Below are 7,572 nucleotides of genomic sequence, written 5' to 3' on the forward strand. Positions count from 1 at the left end.
ATTTGGAAGATTTTCTCGGGAGTTGACTTTTGTTGACTTTTTCATTTCCCGAGAGTTGACTTTTGTTGACTTTTTCCAATTTTGGCTCATTTTCGCTCATTTTTGCTCCTTTTGCAGATTCTTTGAAAATGGCGGGTAATTCTCCCCACGGCGGAGGCTTTCCAGGTGCCGGAGACGATTTTGATCCTATGACTTTGCCTCCGAGGGTCCGACCTTTTATTCCCGGGAGGTACAATCCGCCAGCACATGTCCTTCCTCGTGCCGTCTTCCGTCATTTCACTGATTTTGATGAGCGAGCACCCGGGGATCTGCTTCTCCGAGAGCCAGAGCATCACCTCTCCCATGAGGCCCGAGAGGTATTTACTTCATTTTCTGCATTTTTCGTACATTTCGCGCCTTTGCCATGCTTGAATACACAGTTTGGCTTATGACATAGTACTTTGCTTGCATCCTGAACATGTAGTTTAAACACTCGAATTTCTGAACACTCGGCTCATTAATTAATTGCGAACGCACAGTACACATTAGTTAAGAGGTGGACACACGGCTCAAACACTGATTTGTCGAACACACAGCCCAAATTTGGAAGTGAACACACAGCCCACACTTTAAATTTTCTGAACACACAGCCCAGATTAGAATAGTGAACACACAGCCCATACTGATTGAAAGTTGAACACGCAGCCCAAACTTCAAATTTTCTGAACACGCAGCCCAGATTAGAATAGTGAACACGCAGCCCACACTGATTGAAAGTTGAACACGCAGCCCAAACTTAAATTTTCTGAACACGCAGCCCAGATTAGAATAGTGAACACGCAGCCTACACTGATTGAAAGTTGAACACGCAGCCCAAACTTAAATTTTCTGAACACGCAGCCCAGATTAGAATAGTGAACACGCAGCCCACACTGATAGAAAGTTGAACACGCAGCCCAAACTTAAATTTTCTGAACACGCAGCCCAGATTAGAATAGTGAACACGCAGCCCACACTGATTGAAAGTTGAACACGCAGCCCAAACTTAAATTTTCTGAACACGCAGCCCAGATTAGAATAGTGAACACGCAGCCCACACTGATTGAAAGTTGAACACGCAGCCCAAACTTCAGGTTTTCTGAACACGCAGCCCAGATTAGAATAGTGAACACGCAGCCCAAACTTAAATTTTCTGAACACGCAGCCCAGATTAGAATAGTGAACACGCAGCCCACACTGATTGAAAGTTGAACACGCAGCCCAAACTTAAATTTTCTGAACACGCAGCCCGTGCACTTCATTGGCACGCAGCCCATTTCATTTCATCGGCACACAGCCCATTTCATTTCATTATTGACACATGTATTCGTTCTGAATGCAGGTTGGTTCTCGCAGTGTACGGGGATATGGCTCCACTGCCGCGAGGGATTGGTACGCTGAGCTCCCGGAGGGTGTCCGAGATTTAGTAGATTTGGCAGGGTTCGGGGCCTTCTGCGTTGGGTTGTCACGTTGTTCTGCCAGGAGGACTCTGATGGCAGCATTGGTAGAGAGATGGTGGGACACCACCAACTCCTTTCATTTCTCTGCCACCGGGGACATGACTATGACCCCTCTAGACTTCGCTGTGTTAACCGGCCTAGACATAGGAGGTTGGCCCATCCCCTATGACGAGGACATGGGCGAGTGGGAGGCCGCTTGGACATATCTGTTGGGGGCTCGCCCGGCTGTTGACAGGGTTTCTGGGAGAGTCCGATATACTTGGTTCTCTTCCCACTTCCGACGGGCGGAGATGGTGCCCGAGACTCCTGAGGAGACGGAGCAGTACGCCCGTGGTTTTCTTATGTTCCTCTTCGGGACTACCCTGTTCGCCGATAGAGGGAACACAGTCGGGCTATACCTGCTGAGCGCTCTGGTTGACCTATCACAGGTCAGTCGATATGACTGGGGTGGCGCCGGCCTGGCTACCCTTTACTTTTATATGAGCGCCACTTCCCGCGGGCGGGGAGACTTACTTGGTGGTTACTGGCGAGCCTGGGAGGTACTTTTCTGTCCCCTTGATTTACATTTCTGCTCTTCATTACTTGTACATTGCACACACACAGCGCACTCTACAGTCTGTATTCTGTTCTCAGCACTTTGTACTTACATTCTGCACTGCTTTTCTCAGCTATGGGTCTATGTATACTTCCCAGCATTAGCCCCAGAGTTGGAGGTGGCAGGGCCTCCCATGATCCCGTATTCACTAGTATTCGAGGGCCCGCACCGGCCAAGACCCCGAGAGACTCTTATTTATCTGCGACAGTATTTTGACACTGTGCGCCCATCGGAGGTACTTCAGAACTTTCAGTTCTTTTCATTTTCATCTTTGATTTGCTCTGTGTATTCCCGATTTCTGATTGGCTTATGTATTTGTTATCCGCAGATCACATGGCAGCCTTGGGCACCCTTGGGCGATGGTCTTCAATTTCAGTATCCCGGAGGATCGGGCACCTCCCAGTACAGGTTCCTGCTCGAAGGACCTGTTGGTAGAGCATGGTTTCTTGGGGAACGCTTTCTGCGTCAGGTATGGGGGTATCTTTCTCAGGATCCTCCCTCAGTACCCCCAGTCAGTATGCGGATTGCTGACAGACTCTCTTTCTCGGAGGTAGTCGGCGCTATGCTGGGTAGCGATGCTTTATTATATCTCGAGGAGGGGGATTACGGCACTTACCGCCACACATATTTGATGCCTCCATTGACGGGAGCTCGTACCCCGATGACGAGGCCTGCTGGTATGTTATCCTTGGGCCAGGCCCGGGCTCGGGCTGCAGACGCCCCTTCTACTAGTAGGGCTGGTACATCTAGAGGTAGGGGTAATCGGTTCCTCCGACTCCTCCGACTTATCCTCATCCTGGATGGCCAGATATGCCGACTGAGTTGATGGCGTGGCAGTATGGGCTATCTCTCCGACTCTGATCCCGCTAGAGCCTCCGATGCCCAGTGATCGATACGCCATTGATCCTGACTCACCGCTGGTATGCTCCACTGTTTTTTTTTTTATCATTCAGACGTTTAGACACTCTTTCATTCACTGATGATTATGAGCTCATATTTGCAGCCATCGCGAGGGTACGTGGAGGAGGTGGTTGGATTGGTGGCCACACTCGAGGGCATGGTCCTGCGGAGGGAGGCACAGTTGTCTATCGCGGGCATTCAGGTACCCTTCAGTTTTCTGGCATTTATCATACTTCTAATGACATGCTGATTTCTACTGCATTGATAGACTACTTGTGTAGAGCACATCTGACACACACCCCACTTGTACACCGTATTTACATGCACCCACTTCACGTAGTCTTTGCTTGTATCTGCATCTGATGTATATATTTGGACTGATGTATTTGAGTTGAACTCTTTGTTTTCAGATGCCTTCATGGTCCAGTCAACCGCAGGCCAGGCCACCTGGGCCTCCTTGGGGAGCTGGGCCATCTGGGCCTTTTCAGGGAGTTGGGTCATCCGGGCCTTTTCAGGGGGCTGGGCCATCCCGACCTTTCCGAGGAGCCGGGCCATCTAGGCCTTTTCGAGGAGCTTGAGGAGGGCCTGTCCGCAGACGCAGGGCTCACGTTGTAGAGGCGGAGCCTGATGAGGAGGAGGAGGATGTTGAGGAGGAGGAGGAGGCTACCGACCGTCAGTCAGAGACATCTGCTGAGGAGGGGGGCTCCGGTCTTGGTTCGGGGAACAAAGGCGAGGCTGAGGGGGATCCTGAGGATGACAGCTCCGACTCAGATGATGATGATGGTGCAGAGGTTGTCCCGCAGAAGAGGATGAGGAGTGCTTCTCATTCCCGCTCCCGAGGACATTGATGCTGCTGTTTCCTGCTTTATTTTTCTTTTTGCTAGTAGTTTGTAGCACTTTGCACATTATTAGGTAATTTTATTTTTCGTAAAACTTGTACCTTTGTTCTTTGTAAAACATGATGGAATGAAACAGCTTTTGAAAAGGTGTTTGTATTTTAAACTTTTAGCATCGTATCGCATCATTTTATTTTGCACAAAAATGAAATTGAATGGGAATGCGCATTGTGTAATCACCAAGTCAGGTAGTGAACCGACGCAACAAACTAAGCAACTCAACTTACTAAGATATAACAGAACCTTAGGCAAGTTTACAACTCGATAAGCAAAAACAACAGTGTTGATAACGCAAATAAACAAGACTTAAACAAAGATTGCTTAAACAGAGCGTAATGACTCAAAAACACGAAACACGTCCGCTCGACAAACAACTCGATAAGCAAAACAACAACTCGATAAACAAAACTCAGCAACAACAGAGTGTACTTCGGACGATCTGGGCACCGGAACGGATCCGAAACAGAGGGAAATGAAGGCTTTTGACACATCCGCTGCATGGAGAAGCTCGAAACTTTTCCTCGGAGGGTAAAACAGGGCCAAGGAGATACACTGGAGCATGGCCGGCCACCTTTGGGAGCCGGCCGGCCAATTTTGTGGAGAGAGGGAGCCGGCCGGCCAGTTTTGTAAAAAGTAAATGGCCGGCTAGCCAGAAAAGGTGGCCGGCCGGCCACTTGTTCCTGCAGCCACCTAGTTTTTGACACGTGTCCCTGTGAATAGTGTTTTTCCCTCTATAAAAGCCTCAACTTCGGGAACATTCATTTCATCTTAGTTTTACACAAAGATGGAGGCGTTTCTCGCGGAAAATCTCACATCTTGGATCTCTTCTCTAGATGGCTCGGAAAAGCTGAACTTCCGGGGTTTCGGCTTGAATGCACTATTCACGCTGAGCCGTACTCCACTACAGCTCCCTTTTCTCCATGCCGCGGCAAGGTTCTGGAACCCAGTGACGCACATTTTTAGCTTTGGCGGCCAAGAGATGTGTCCCACTTTCGAAGATTTTCAGGTTTTAATGGAGTCTGAATGCTCTGAAGTGATCTTGCCCCAGCTCCGTTTTGGCCATGCCCAGACTTTAGGGCGGATGTGTGGGCTCACGGCGCATGATGCTCGATCTATGATCTGCAGTGGGGAACTGGACATCCTCGGCTTGATCCATCGTTTTTCCGACGCCGGTGACCGCAGCAACCATTATTGGCAGGGTTTCCGGCAACACGCCCTCTGCTTGTGTTTGTTGTCTCACTTTCTACTTTTTTCAGGCTTCGGCGGAGCTAGCATTCACCTAATTGAAGTTACCCAAGGCTTGAGAGAAGGAAAGAGCTGTATTGCCATGACCTTGGCCGAGACACTGATGGGCTTAGATTCTGTCTATCGCCGGGAGGCGACTAGGTTTGCTGGGAGTCCACTGCTGCTGCAGGTAATGTTTCCCACCCAACCTTACATATATATTTGCTCACATCACTCGACCCTCAGGCTCGGTTTTTCTCACAAAACCCTTGTCTTACTTTTCTCTCATCGTACATCTCTCTGTTCTTTATTCTCTCATTTTCCATCCCTCCCCTAGGTATGGTTAATGGATAAGTTGCAGGTTGTGGACTCTTGCCCGGCCTACTCAGCTCGAGGCTACTTCTTTCGGCAGCGCCTAGTCAATGCTCTTGACGAAAGGTGGTGGTTTGATTGGATGTGCAATTTGTCCGCAGACCGCATTGCTTGGCGTTGTCCTTGGCTCAACCTCCCGGCAATGAGCTATAGTATGTCCCGGCTGATTGGGATCCAATTGATTGGTCTAACCCACTGCGTATTCTATTTTCTGTTCCGGTTCCTGCGTCAGTTTGGTCATGATCAGACCTGCCCACCGGAGGGGATTGAGTACCCAGCTGCTTTCCCGGTCCGGGGTGCACAGCTTGCCCGATATGCCACAGCATGGAGGACTAAAGAGCTCCTGGCCCCTGCTTCGACTTTCAGTTGCACTTTGTCCGATGAGTGCTTGGATTGGCTCAACGAGGAGGCGCAGGTCGGGCCTAGCTTGGCTTCAGATGCTTCGTCCAGCTCTGAGAGAGGACGCAGAGATACTTGACTCAACTATGCCCCAAATTTATTGCTTATTTAGCATTTTCAAGTTTTCTTTATGAATGTACTAAAAAGCAACCTCGATTGTATGCAAGAGCAGGAGAACTCTATTTTGAAATCAATGAGATTGAAGTTTGTGGTACTGAAACTTTTCCGTTTTGGTCCAAAAATGGTCTAAGTCGTAAAAAGATTAATTTGAACAAAGTCGATTTTTTATTAAAACTTTTCAAAACCATTTTCGATGTGGATCAGAACTGGACATGCCGAATATCTGTCACTGAGATGCACAACCCCAGATCCCTGCAACTGGAAAGTTGCCCCTAGTCTGAAGAACAATGCGGCACTTCATGGCAACGGAAAGTTGCCCCTTGTCTGAGTAACTTTGCACCGTTGCGGCAACGGAAAGTTGCCCCTAGTCTGAACAGGACTGTACCGGAGATCGCGATAAATGCTGATGGATAAAGATGACTGAGATGATCAAAATGGACAGAGTTGATCGGGGAAAAGTTTATGGCTGAACCTCAAGGTGAAGTTGCCTACGTATCCCAAAGATGGGAATCAAGCCTTACGTAGTTCAGGCCAAGGTTCACTCGAGTATTTTCACTCTCCTTTTGCGCTCTAACTTTTGCCAAGGCCGCCCTTTGCGGGTTTTCAACCTTGCAAGCTCAGTTTTTAAATTTTCTAATTTTTTGTGCTCTGACTTTTGCCTAGGTCGCCCTTTCGGGTTTTCGGCCTAGCGAGCCTCTCAAGGGTAATATTTCTTCAACTTGTCCATATTGATCGGTTGTGAGAACTCTAAGCCATCTAGATCCATCAGAACCACAGCTCCACCTGACCAGATAGCTTTGATGATGTAAGGACCAGTCCAATTGGGTTTGAACTTGCCCCTTGGGTCGTGGATGGGAGCTCGGTTGTCTTTGAGCACCAAATCTCCTTCTTTCAGATTCCTGGACTTAACCTTCTTGTTGAAAGCCCGGGCAATTCTGCGTTGATAGCCTTGGATGTGGTACAGTGCTTTTAGTCTTCTTTCATCAAAGAGCATGAGTTCTTCGAATCTGCTTTGCTGCCAATCTGCTTCGGCCATTTGGCATTCAGCCAATACTCGTAACGACGGAACCTCAATCTCGATGGGTAGAACAGTCTCCATTCCATAGACCAATGAATATGGAATCGCTCCAGTAGAAGTTCTGATTGAAGTCCTGTAGCCCCACAGAGCAAATGGCAGCTTGTCTGGCCAATCCCGATAGGTTCCCACCATCTTCTGCAGTATATGCTTGATATTCTTGTTGGCGGCCTCAACCGCTCCGTTGGTCTGCGGCCGGTATGTAGATGACTTATGGAAAGCCACATTGTATTTTTCCAACAAGTCTATCACTTCTTTCTTGAAGTGGGAACCATTATCTGAAATTATCTCGTTTGGCACCCCGTAGCGACAGATGATGTTGTTTCTGATGAACTTTGCGACGTGCGACGCCTTCAACACTGCGTATGATTGGGCCTCGACCCACTTTGTGAAATAATCTATCGCTACTAGGATAAACTCATGCCCGTTTGACCCCTTCGGAGTAACAGCTCCGATCACATCAATTCCCCAAACCGAAAAAGGCCATGGTGAAGTCATGTTGTACAGTTTTGA

Source organism: Camellia sinensis, chromosome 2 (assembly GCF_055761805.1).
Source record: "Camellia sinensis isolate YWXY chromosome 2, ASM5576180v1, whole genome shotgun sequence".
In the NCBI taxonomy this organism is placed as follows: domain Eukaryota; kingdom Viridiplantae; phylum Streptophyta; class Magnoliopsida; order Ericales; family Theaceae; genus Camellia; species Camellia sinensis.